Below are 14,046 nucleotides of genomic sequence, written 5' to 3'. Positions count from 1 at the left end.
TCTAGAAAAAAAAAAAAAAATCCCAGAAACCTCACATTAATGACTAATAAGGTAAGGCTCAGAACATGCTTCCTCCAGGCTCAGAGGGGCAGGACTCGTCTGTGTACAGGACCCCAGTTTCCCAAGGTAGTAGCTAAGGGGGCAAGGGGGTCCAAGGCTCCTTGCCAGCCCTCTATGGGAGGGGCTGAGATGCCGAGCCCCCTTCCTGTCTAACCTACTTCTTTTCTTCTTAGGCTTTCTCAGCGACTCCGGGGGCGAAGGGCCCCACCACCCATGTAATGGGTGTGTTCTGGGCCACATACTCGACCATATGGTCGAGGGCCTCCCAGGCCTTGGCAACTCGCTCTCGGCTCTGTGTCAGGATGCTGCCAGACAGGTCCTGGAAGGAATGAATGCCAGAAAAGGTGGCTTGGAGGTCCTCCACCTGGCGCCGAGCCTGTTGCACCTGGTCCTTCACGTGAGTGGGCAGCCCCTGGATGCTGGACCCCAGCGAGGCGCAGGTGGCCTGCAGCTGCTGGGCAATGTCCCGGAACATGCTGAGTGTCTGGGACTCGACCTGCTCTTGCTTCACTGGGTCCCCCTCCATGCCCTGGAGCTGCTTCTTCTGGTTCCAGCTGAGCCACATCTGGTGTTTCTCCTGACCCTCCACCAGCTTCTGATCAACTCCCTGCTTGACAGTTTCCATCAGGCTGAGTGCCTGCGCCAGCTGCAGCAGAGCCTCCTGGGCCCTCTGCCTGGTGTGCCGCAGTTTTCCCAGGGAGTGTCCGTAGGCTCGCTGGCGCAGCCGCTCCGATAGTGAGCCCAGCCGCACGAAGTAGCTCTGTTCCTGCCGTTGCTGCTGCACTGAGGCCATGTCACAGCCCTCCACGGGTGTGGCAAGGTGGGCCAGCTCAGAGTCTGTCATAGGCAGGTGATTGTCCACCCACTCCTCTGACTTGCCCAACACTGTGTCCACTCCACTCAGCATTATCTGGCCCATGCGGGACCCCATGACTGAGTGGACGCTGCTGGTCACCATGGACTTAGTCATGTCCACTCCGCTCCGCACAGCTCCCCGGGTCACATCTACTGCCTCTGTCACTCGGGTGGCCACTGTGTCCTTGGCGCTGGACACTGTGTTGGACACAGCTTCTCGGGCCCCTGACACTCTGGACGACACGAGTTCCTTGGTATCTGTCAGGACCTTCTCTGTCTGCTGCTGTAGGATGGGCAGGTTCTCCTCCAGCTTATCGAGCCCCCTGTGGGCATATTCACTGGCTGATGTGATCTGGGGCTCCAGCTTGGACAGGATGGACTGGGCCCCACTGATGGCAGCTGCTGTGAGGGTCTTCACGCCTTTCTCTGCCACATCGCAGACGGTCTTGATGTGGGGGTGGCTCTCCTTGGTGGAGGTGTAGGCTGCCGATATCATACTGCAAGTAGAGCTGATGAGGGGCATGTTAGCCACTTGGTCCACCACGCTGGGCTGCTGTACCGCTTCTTCAGCTGTCACTTGGGTGTTGGCAGGGGCTTCTGTCTCATCGGTAGACATTTTTCAGAAGCATACACTCAGTCGGGCACCCCGCCTCTCCCCATGGTCAGCTGGACGTCCTGGACTTTGAGGCTATTGCTTCAAAACCCTTACTTCAGTTTTAAATGTCAGTTTTTCTCATTCAAAAATGTGCCTCTTCTCCATCATAGTTCAGACTTCACCTCCCCCATTAAAATCAAAGTAGAGAGGACAAAATAAAAAGGCTTGGCTTAGATCTCTTCTCTCCTTCTCTTTCTAGCCTAGTTCACTGGTGAGAGGATGGGAATGGGATATCCTGGAATAAGGAAAGCAGAGCTCTTCAGTAACTGGTGGCCCTGTGAAGGCAAGGAGGCGCATCTCAACCTCTGGTGCCTTAGTGTAGGTGAGACTTTACACAGGCTTTCTTGCCATCATGTCTCTTTTTAGCCTCTGACGGTGGTCTGTGCTCCAATCTTGCTTTCTCTTTCAACTTTCCTACTTTTTCAGGTATTAAAGCATGGTAACTACTGAGGTCAAATTCCAGGCCCTTTCTAGGGTCATGGCAACATGAGATGAATTTCTACACACACACACACACACACACACACACACACACACACTCTTATTTTCTTTTAAGGCACACAGTTCCGTGGTCCTTTTTTTTTTTTTAACCAAAACTTACATTTCCATAAATCTCCAGAGAAATAGGCATCATGTTTATGTTCAGTTAAACCCCTTACCACCAAGAATTCTCTCTCTAGGGACGTTACCAGAATGCACCTGAAAATCAAGAAGCATCAATTCAGAGAACACAAGGTTAGCCTTTTCTTCTTGATGTACCCCTCAATCTGTGCAAGTAATTCCCTTAGAGCATCCTCATCCCTGTACAGGGAGAAGACAGCATGTTCTGCAACCAATGAATTTCTCACAAGGCTAAGGCACCAATAACAGTCAATTTATTCCTGATTTTCTTTTCATCTAAAACAGGAAGGGATGTCTGGATGTAAAGATGGTGTTTGGTTATAGGAGGACTATGCCTGCTTCTTATTGAGACACCTAATTAGCACTTTAATGGCCTGAGGTGGCAATCTTTACAATGAGGAGCAATAGAAAACAAAATCATTTTCACCACACTGTTTTAAGGCAGGTTAATGCTGTAGATATACTCCACTGACATATTAGTTATTATCCATATATTTATTAACACCACTATGTTTATTTATGTTGCTCAACACAGACAATCTTCTAAAAAACAATAGGTCATTAAACACACAAATTGTCTTTGTTAATAAATAGGTAGTTCAGACAGAGAAACTCTTCCCTGGTTTAGCACAAGAGCTGCAATTGCTTTGGCAGTCTTCAACTTTCTGCTTATAACCTGGAAAATGCAAATTCTATGCAGAGGATGCCAGAGCTATTAAAAAAGTCTTTAGAGAGAAGTGCTTTCAGAGAGTTGCAATATATTTTTGATCAAGAATATTGTTTATTTTCTTTTGCCAAGAAAAACTGGTAGACATCATCATTAGTCATATAAACATAGTAACAAAATGCCTCAGATAATGTGTGAAATATTCTAATTTTAGTTACTTGAAAGCTTAAAATTACTCACAAGCTATCATTTACAATACCATGAGACACTATAAATATACATCACCATAAAGACCATGTTTTCTTTATAAAATACCTAAAATTTTAATTTTCTGAGTAATTCCTTACTTGGTGCCTGTCAAAATATTTTAAAATATTTTTCTAAATTTTAACCACCATTTCTAATTTGTTGACTTCTCTGTGATATGTGAATAAATTAATAGGAATGTTTCTTTTACACTATGCTTGGGCTCATGTTTTATCTGAGCTGAAGCTCCTCTAACTCCAAAATTCCAAAGGTCTTATAAGAAAAAAAGAAATGTTGCATTAGAATATTTAGTCTAATATAGTCCTCCAATCTTGCCAACAAAGAACAAACAAAGGAAGAAGCAGGTGGGTGGAGGACAGAAAAGGTTTGCTTTTATACCTCTTTTTTCTGAATTCCTCACAATTCCATTTGGTTCTCAATAATCTCAAAAAAAAAAAAAAAAAAAAGAAAAGCAAAAGTTTAGAAAAGTGAGTAGCTTTTTGTAGTTATTATATTTTCCCTCCAAATTCCTATTTTTATCATCTAAAGTAAGTTCTTCTGTAATTTTAATTCACACATAGATAGGGCTATTTTAATATAGATCATGTATTCTAGCATCATGAATCAAAACTACATGTCCCGCCACTCACAATTTCCTGCCAAGTGGATTCTGGGAGGTTTAGGTGTGCTCACACATTTGCAGTAAGGTTTACTGTCTTCATCATTATTTTTCTCAATGCGTACCTTATTTCAAATTACTAATTGTGACCAGTATTATTTGCTTGTATTATAATAATGCACCAAGTTATGGTAGCCCCAGGGAATTTTTTCAGCAGTGAGGGAAATATCTTGGCTTTGATTGGAAATAAAAGTTAATTTGGTGGCTACATCTCAGCTCCCTGATACTCACAAAGAAAGACCAAATAACATGAGGAGGTGGGTGGTGGTGTCTACAAACTGGGTAGCTAAGGTGCTTCAGGTCAAGACCCAAGTGTAGATCTCTGGGGAAGGTCTGGTAGTGCCTGCCAACACTTGGCTTCTCTAGCCAGTACCTTTAGTCCTTCACATCAGTGAGCATTTTACTATTTATAACTGTACGGTAAATAAGGAATAGTACAATTATTATTCAGAGCACAGATTTGTCCTCCAAGTGGAATGCTCTTGCTCATGTAATATCTAAGTAGAATAGTTTCCACAGAAATCTAATTCCCCTTTTCATTGTCCACTTAAGTTAATCCAAAGCCATAAAATGTTATCACCTTTTTAAAAAGTATTTGTGAATACTGATTACTCATTTTCTCCTTTAAGCCACCATCACATGATTTCCCGAGTGGGAGACAATGAATACCAAGCTGAATCCTGAACAAAGAATGTCTCTAAAAAAAGAGTAAATAAAGACCAACAGAGATTACAATAGTCCCTCTATTTCTACCAAACAGCTGGAAAAATTAAAACACATTTCAAATGTTTATAAATTGATGTAATTTTGTTTGGAATTGCTTTTTAATTAAAAAAGAAAACATCGCTTTTATATTTTCAATCAGAACCATAAAATCATAGTCATCCTAAAATAGTAACTCAATGAAGTATTTAAACCTGCACATCTCACGCTGAATGGTTCATTGATGACCTGGTTCATTTCCTTCCTGAAGCAAGCGGAATAAAAAGAACAGAGAAATTCAGCTAAGGTCAAGTTGGGAAGATCCCTTTAGAGGGAAGGAAAAACAAAAAAGACATAAGGTGTTTAAAAAAGTATAATATTTACTGAGAAGATTATAGCAGCTAAAAACTAATCATCTATATCAAGAAGATAAAGGTGGTCCCAAAAGCAGAGTTACAATTAAATAAGCAAAGCTGTAAGACGCGAACCCAAAACCTGGATGTAAGGCTGCTCAGCCCCACGAAACATCTCAAACACAGCAGACTCAACTAATTAATGCACCTCCGACCCTCAAACTATACATTTTGATTATCAAGCCACCACTTATTTTTATGTTTCTGTTAGCTATTTTAACAATAAACCATAAAGATTTATAGTGAAACATTATTTTTAAAAACTCCGCCAGTCTCAGGAAATGTAGTTTATTATGTGTGTGTTGAATACAAGGTTAAAAACCTACAACAAAAGAATAAAATCAGTCTGGCCAAGATGGAGGCTTAGATGGACACACTCGGTCTCCCTCTACAACTAGAGAGGAATACAACTACTTCAAAACAAAAGATAACTAGAAATTCCAGAAAATAAAACTATACGGAAACCCAACGTATGAAGTTATAAACCAGCGGTGCCCTTTGGGCAGGTAAGAGCGAAAGTAGGTGGTGCTGTTTGCGGTAGCACCAGGGACAGCGGCAGGGAGAACAATCCCAGCAGCAGGGAGAACAATCCCGGCTGCAGTTGAACCCTGGCAGCTTGCAACCCCAACGCTGGGGAAAGCAGCCACCACATCGCCCGGAACAGTGAGGCCCAGAGGGAGGGAGGATGGATCCTGGTCTCCTAGCAGAATAACTGTGTGAATCCATCTTGGACCCCCGCCCCCACACAAAGCATCACAGCGATGCGAAATAGGTTGCGGACAGGCGCCGTTCGCTGGGTTGTGACGACAAAGGGCCATAGCGCGGTGAAAAAGGTTGCGGATCACCGCCGGTCGCTGGGTCGTGACAAGTACACAGGCACTGCCCCCTATAGCTGGCCCAAGAAAACAAAACGCATCTGTCAAAATGAGGCAGACAACTATAGAAATCCCGGTGGCGCAGCTCACCAGGCAACAGATGAAGAACCTGACAGATGAACAAATAAGAAACCTGTCAGAGGCTCAGTTCAGGGCTATTGTTATCAGATGGCTTACAGAATTAACAAAAGATCTGGAAAAAAATGAGAAAGAATCGAAAAACACTCATACTGAAAGGAACAAAACCACATACGAGACAGATGGTGAGGAAATAAAATCCAGAGTTCAAATCAACAAACCAGAACACAGAGAAGGAACAAACAGCCAACCAGTGCAGAGAGAAAAAACGGGAAGCAGGGAAAATGATGAGAGGATCAGAAACCTCTGGGACAGCTATAAAAGGCCCAACATAAGAATCATTGGTTTGCCAGAAGGCGAAGAAGATGAACTAGAAATTGAAAAATTAAGGGAAAATATAATAAAGCAGAACTTCCCAAACTTGGGGAAGGAAATAGACTTATAGGTCCAGGAAGCACAGAGAGTTCCAAAAAAACTGGACCCAGGGAGAACCACTCCAAGACACATTATTATCAAAATGTCAAAAGTTAAAGATAAAGAGAGAATCTTAAAAGCAGCAAGAGAGAAGAAAAGAATCATGTACAAAGGGGTCCCAATTAGACTATCAGCTGACTTCTCAGGGGAGACCCTGCAGGCAAGAAGGGACTGGCAAGAAATATTCAAAGTAATGAAAAGCAAAAACCTACAGCCACGAATACTCTATCCAGCGAAATTGTCATTCAGAATAGAAGGGCAGAGAAAGTGTTTCCAGGACAAAACAAAACTGAAAGAGTTCATTAGATCCAAACCACTGTTTTATGAGATGTTAAAGGGGTTGGTTTAGAAAAAGGAGGATCAAAACTATGAACACTAAAATGAAAACTGCATCACAAGAACCAACAACAGAAGCTAGGGAATTGAAACAAAGGCAAACTAAACAGGCAACGAGAGTGGAAAAAGAACTATAGGTATGGGGAGCATATTGGGGGGAGGTCAGCAGGGGGGGGAAGGGGGAGAGGGAGGGAGATGATATAGGAATTAAGGATCATGGTAGGAGGGAATGGAATGGACAGAGAGAGGTTGAGAAGAACTATATGCACAACTAATGGACATGGTCTAAAAGGGGGGGACAACTAGAGGGAGGGGGGCCACTGGGTGGAGGGGAGAAGAGTGAAGGGAAATTGGGACAAATGTAACATTATAATCAATAAAACACATTAAAAAATAATACAATAATTAATAAATAATAATATAAGAATAAACTATTTCATGTACTCACAAAAAAAAAGAATAAAATCAAAAGTATTTTATTGTATAAGTGTGGAGTAATAGGGATTTTAAGATAGGAATTTATCCCAATTACTTAAAATTAAATTGTCAATAAGAGAAAAAAATGTAAAGAATGCCCATGTGCCACATCCTGTGGAAGCTGGTAAATTCAGGGTGTTTGCCCTTAAGTTGCACTGATGCAGGAGTGGGGATGGCGGGGTTGGTGCTGACAGCATCTATAATGACCCTGTAAAGTATGGAGCACAGATGTGAGATCTGCAGAAGTACATATGGGGAAGTAGTGATTTCTGGTTGATGCGGAATGGGAAAAGCTACTCTGAGAGGAAGCTGGTTCATCTAGCCTTTGAAAGTCAAGTCATTTTGGTAAGTAGAATTGAGAGAAGTAACACAGGCAATACTCATTCATTTGACAAACATTTGTTAAGCATTTACTCTGCACAAGTTACTGGAGAGCAAAAGAGAACACAACTTTGTTTTTTTGTTTGTTTGTTTGTTTTTTGTGGGGTTTTTTTTTTTTTTTGGAGGCATAATGTGTTTTTGTATTGTATTTTTTTCCACTACAATCTATCCCCCTTATACCCTCATCCATCGCCACCTACCCCGCCCCCCTGCTACTACCACACTGTTGTCCATGTCCGTGAGTTCTTTTCTTTTTTTCTCCATCTCTCCACCCTCCAACCCTCCTCTCAGAGCTGTCAGCATGCTCTCTATCAGAGTCTGTCTCTATTTTGCTTGTTAGTTCAGTTTGTTCACTAGATTCCGCATATGAGTAAAATCATATGGTATTTGTCTTTCTCTGACTGGGTTATTTCATTTCGCATAATAATCTCAAGGTCCATTCACACTGTCACAAAGGGTAAAATTTTCTTCTTTTTTAAGGTTGAGTAGTATGGTAAATATACCATAGTTCTTTTAGCCACTCATCTACTGATGGGTGCTTGGGATGATTCCAAATCTTGGTTATTGTAAATAACACTGCAATGAACACAGAGGTGCTTATATTCTTTCAAATTAGTGTTTTGTGTTTCTACTCATAAATTCCCAGAAGTGGAATCACTATATCATAAGGCAGTTCCATTTTTAATTTTTTGAGGTAACTCCATACTACTAGAGCATCTTTTTACATCACACACAAGAATAAATTCAAAATGGATTAAAGACAAATGTTAGACCTCAAATCATAAGAATCTAAGAAGTAAACTAAAGTGTTAGGGCCAGAGACTCCATGTTGCCTGCTCTAAAAACCTGCCACCTGTGCCAGGACTTGCAAAACAGGCTATGGTCAGTGGTTACTGTGTTCTTGGGAACTGTGGCCTGCAGTCAGTCTCACAGGACCTGAGCCAACACCTGTGCTAAAACAAAGAGGGTATCCATCACCAGCCATGTACCTGATCATGAAGTTCCCTATTGTCAAAGGCAACTGAGGAACAGTTGCCAGCATTCTGCTGAGACCTGGTTTCTCTCCCCTTGAGCATTTCCCAGGAGCAAGGGCAATAAATCTCCTGGACTTTCTGTTCTCAGAGCAACCATCCTAACCAGAGGACATTGTTGTTTCACCTACATCCTAGACTCTGGAGCTGACCAGCAGGATGATCCCAACCCATGGGGGTTACTCCATGCCCTTAAAAATCCCTCTACCCCTTCCCTTGCTGCTGTTGTTCTCTTGGACTCAGTCCACCTGCTTGAGTATCTTTCAACAGACTTTGAACTGGTCCATCCGACTCTTCCCTTCTTCCAGGCACAAACCTAACAATACACAGTAAGATCTTGGGCATTGCTCCTAGGAATATTTTTTCTGATATATCTCCTCGAGCAAGGGAAACAAAAGAAAAAAGAAAAAATGGAACTACATCAGACTGAAAAGTTTTTTCACAGCAAAGGAAACCATCAACAAAACAAAGACAACCCACTAAATGGTAGAACATATTCACTGATATATCTGATAAGGGGTTAATATCCAAAATTTATAAAGAACTTGATGAGGGAATTCAAGAGTTGGAAAGTCTTAGTTTAATTAATAGTTAATAAGCTTAGTAATCAATGCATGTAAAAAGCTGTTGTTTCAGGAGCTGAAGGTATGACCCACACTGACTCCAGGAGACCACAAGCAATTCTATGTTTGTGGCCCAGGAAGACTGCAAGCAATCAAGATGGAATAGATATTGTGTTCCAGGGAGAGACATCCACCTCCCAGGATACAGATAAAAAATCACCAATCAACAGATAAAGAGTGCTAGGCTTTTATGTGATTAACATTTCCCCTGAATTCCAAATCCCTTACATATACTTTCTTTTCCTTATAAAAAGGGTTGATTTGAAGTGAATGTAAGACTGTCTGTTAGGGTACATAACCCATCATCTTCTCAGATCACTGGCCATCTGAATAAAGTGCCCATAAAGATTCAATCACTGTCTCTGTTTATTGGTTCTGGTAGTGACAGGCAGCACGCACATGAACTTTCCTGCTTTCAAACTTATAAAACTCAACACACACAAAAACCAAACAATCCAATTTAAACATGCGCAAAATACCTGAATAGACACTTCACCAAAGAGGACATACAGATGGCCAATAGAAATATGAGAAGATGCTTAACATAACTAATCATCAGAGAAATGCAAATTAAAATCACAATGAGATATTACCTTGTTACTGAACAGTAAGTTAGGGTCCTGCTACCCACCACTACCCTCTAGGCAAAATTTCAGAGGCAAAGGTTTGATGATAGAGGAAAGGAGTCTTTATTCAAAAGCAATTACCTAAGCCTATCAAGTCACAGCTTTAATTACTCAATCCTATCAACCAAGGCTAAATACCTGGGTTCTCCAATCTTTTTCCTTATTGTTTCTGTAGGGTTGGTTTACAAATTAAAACAACATAATATGCCAAAGCTACACAGTTTTGGAAGAATGGCAGGCTTCTGTCTCAGAGCCTGTTCCCTCTAAAACACCCAGAGAATAAACCTGCCACCCTCTTCCAGGCTAGTCCGATCCTAGGCTGTGCCCAGAATTCCTTTCCATACAAAATACCATACATTGGTAAATGCAGACAGCTGCAGCACCATCATCCAGGTATCCTTGAGGAAGAGAGAGAGAGCTCAAGAGCCAGAGCCAGCCAGTCCAGAAGCCAGAAGACCTCTTGAGCCCAAGAGCCCACCCTCTTTTTATTTCCATTGACTCTGGAGGCATTCAGCTTCTCAGCCAATCCTGTTCTAGACTGCTTTCCATTGGCTCAGCAAACTCCTCCCATGGCCCCTCCTACTTTGCCCCAGTGATCTCAATCAGATCTCTCTGTATCAGCCTCACACATGTCAGAATATCTGTCATCAATAAATCAACAAATAACAAGTCTAGACAAGGATGTGGAGAAAGGGGATCCCTTTTGCACCATTGGTGGAAATGCAAGCAGATTGGTGAACACAACTTTGAATGGTGAGGCTCATCCTCTCAGGCCAGCCCTTTATATTCTCAGAATCTGTTCAAGAGGGCAAGTGGACTACACACACTCACTATGTGTCTATATATTGAAATGTTGTATATTCTATCACTCTCACTTGATTGGTATACTTTCATATTGATAAAATTTTCAAATATAGTAATCATTGTTGTGTTGAGACATCTGATGATGGGCCGGTGATGGTGAAAGAATAATAAAATTAAGATATACATAAGTTATACATATTCCATAAAATTTATCTTTTTCCTTTAAGTCAACAGAATCACTATATGTTTACAATCAAGATTTTCCATGTAATTTTGCTTTATTAAGAATAATGCCAAACTAGACCATTATTTTAAGCCACTGTAATTCTTGGAGAGTTTTTTCAGTTAAGAGAAATTTTATTCTGCTGAGGCATCAGGAATTGTCAATAAAATTCTTAAGGTGTTCTTTGGACCAGAAAAAAAGCCAATTATTTCACAAATAAAATTATAAAGGAGTGTTGAATTTGAAAAAAATTTTATGATAGAAAACGTTATGAAATATTTTTAATTTCTTCACATAAATTGCTCTCACATGAATTACAAATTTCAACATCTCTTAAAAGAATAACTTTATCTTTACAAAATATTTCCATTATGTTAATAATTTCATTTTGGTGTTCTCATTCTAAGTAGTTTTAATTTATTATTTTTATGTTTAGCTGACACATTCAGATATTCTAGCCTCAGATTTCAAAATTGTTTCTTCTATGCTTAGAAACTATCCACAGTTTTCAGCAAATACTGGACACGAATGTAAAAAAGGAAAAGCATCTTTATCTTTGGCTAAATATTGGACATTTGTATTTTTAGAACATCATGCGAATATTTTATATTGGCTATTACTTCTCTTTGTTAAATACTAACTTTTTGTTATTTCTTCAGAATATTTTCAATTCTAGTAGATGCATTATGAGTAATTTTCTTTGGAATACTGATTTTTTATGTTTTCTTCATGAAAATAAACTTAAGTGTTTCCACCACAAAATTGAGGATTGGGTACAAAACAGGTAAGAGTAGTAGCAAAGTATTCCTTATCTTTGTACTTAAAATAAAAGTTAATTCCTATATATTTCTTCTTCATTCAATAAAACGTTCCATCATTAACCTGATTTTTTTCTAGAATCAATCCTCCAGACAACAAAGATTGACAGCCTTTCTCTAGGGTCAGCTTTCAGAAGACAGAAAAGCTTCACAAATCTTGTCTTTCTCATTTAATCTGCTGATTCTGGAAAGGCATTTTCAGCTGAACAGAATTGTATTAGTTGCTTCTGGGTTAGGAATTTGATGTGAATACTTTTGTAATTTATTGTCATTATTTAGATCAGTAATTAAAGCTTCATTTAGTAAAGATATCAAATGATATCACCCAATACAGGAAACTAATGAACAACTCAACCAAACGAGCAAAATAGCACCAGAGGCATGTAAACAAGGAGCAGAATAACAGTTACCGGGGGTGGGGAGGGAAGGAGGGAAAGGAGGGGAAGTGTCTAGCCAAGGAACTAGTATAAATAAATGACCCATGGACATGGACAACAAGGTGGGAATTGACTATGGGAGAAGGGGTGGGCAGAATAGGGGGGAAAAAGTGGGACAACTATAATAGAAAAACAATAAATAAATTTTTAAATAAAATTGTAGCAAACAACTCTAAAATTTGAATATGCAGTCATTAAAATACAAATTAAATATTGAAATAAAATGTATGTGCATTGTAACAAAAATTATTTTCTAAGACGATCTAAACAGAGCAAGATGGCCTGGTAGGAGATATGAGCCTTTGTCCTTTCACACACAAAAAATTAGACAACTATTCATTAATTAAAATAGCTTTAGGGGGGGTTCAATAATCCAATAAAAATTATAGCAACATAGTGGAGCAAAAAGGGAGAATAACTGTATGGAAAGTGTTGATGGGGAGATCAGCTTAGTGGAGATACCTGGAAAAGGCTAGAAACAAAGAAGGTGGATACTAACAATATCAGCTGTACAGGAGATGCCGTTGTGGTACTTATAACCTTTCTGTGGAGGGCCCAGGCAGCCTATGCCACTGAGGACCTCAACTGCCCCCAAGGCTGCCACAGACTCTCCACAGCTCCCACAGCAGTGGAGGACCACACAGTGTTTGTATACCAAGAACCCTAGAGAGGGAGACATGGTTATGTCCCACTTCCCAAAAGGTGCAGCTATTACACTGCTCCAGGACAACAACTGCCAACACCCCACAACCTGGTGGTGCACACCCCAGACCTTAGAGCCATGACTCTCTACTTGTGCCCATGTTCCAGATTCCAGCTCACCTGAACTCCATGTCCATGTTTTAGGCACCAGATCCAGTGCCACTGAAGGCGGGCTGGTGCCCCAGATGCCAGAGCTGTTTTCCATCAGTGTATACTCATACTTTGGACTCTAGCTCTACGATGGCTTGGCATGCACCCAGTAATCAAGCACCAGAGCAATTGACACTAAGGGCTAGCCAGTGGCCCAGATTCTAGTTACTGCTAGTCCACAAGTGCCTGTACTGCAGACCTCGGCTCCATGGTTATTCACACATTAGACATCAGTGCCAATACCACCATGAAAGCAACACAAGATAAACCAAACACAAAAAATGATTTCCTCATTCAAAACATCTGCCACTGTTGAAAAAGATATTAGGTGGTCCCAGCAGATTTTGTCACCAAAGATCCCAAAATCCCTCACCATAACTATGAACAACCATAGCCTTGGTCTTTGAGATTTCTGCTGTCTTTACCAAACCAACTGTAGCTTACGGAGCTGTATAGAGATTACACCACTGAGCCTTCCCAAGAGACAGAACTTCCACACCTAACCCAGGCAGCATGCTCTCAACCATGCATAGGTGAAGGTTCTTCCTGTACCAACACCAGTCCATAAAGTCTGGGAGACATAACTGTGCTATCAAATGCACAGACATCAGTGCAAATCTCCAAGAAACCCTCAAATTCAAGTAAATGTGACACAACAAAGGAAAGTACTACTTTTCCAGTATGTGACCCCAAAGAAATGGAAATATATAAAGTGCCAGACAAATAATTCAAATTAATTGTTTTAAGGAAGTTCAGTGAGCTACAAGAGAACACAGATGAACAACCCAATATAATGAGGAAAAAAAATTGAATAAAATGGTAAGTTCAACAAAGATATAAAAATCATCAAAAATAGTTCATCACAAATTCTAGAGCTGGAGATATGAGGAATAAAATGGGGGAAAAAAGCAACAGAGAGCATCAATAACACACTGGGTCAAGAAGAATACAAAATCTGTAAACTCAAACACAAGTCATTTGAAATTATCCAGTAAGAGGAGAAAAGGAAAAGTAATTAAAAAAAAAAGAAAAGAGTAAAGGAAGCATATGTGAATTATGGGATAACACCAAGAAAAATGGTAGTTGCATTATGAGAGTCATAGAATGGCAAAA

General features: G+C 40.6%; 1 pseudogene; it reads right to left on the bottom strand.

The window, feature by feature from the left end:
- Positions 1–214: 214 nt before the first annotated feature.
- LOC150004457 (perilipin-3 pseudogene) lies at positions 215–1,601 on the bottom strand (annotated as a pseudogene).
- Positions 1,602–14,046: the final 12,445 nt, after the last annotated feature.

This window comes from Furipterus horrens, unplaced genomic scaffold (genome assembly GCF_987537825.1).
Source record: "Furipterus horrens unplaced genomic scaffold, mFurHor1.1.pri manual_scaffold_7, whole genome shotgun sequence".
Lineage (NCBI taxonomy): Eukaryota > Metazoa > Chordata > Mammalia > Chiroptera > Furipteridae > Furipterus > Furipterus horrens.
The sequence above is the reverse complement of the archived record's forward strand: the minus strand, read 5'-3'. Positions and strand labels throughout refer to the sequence as shown.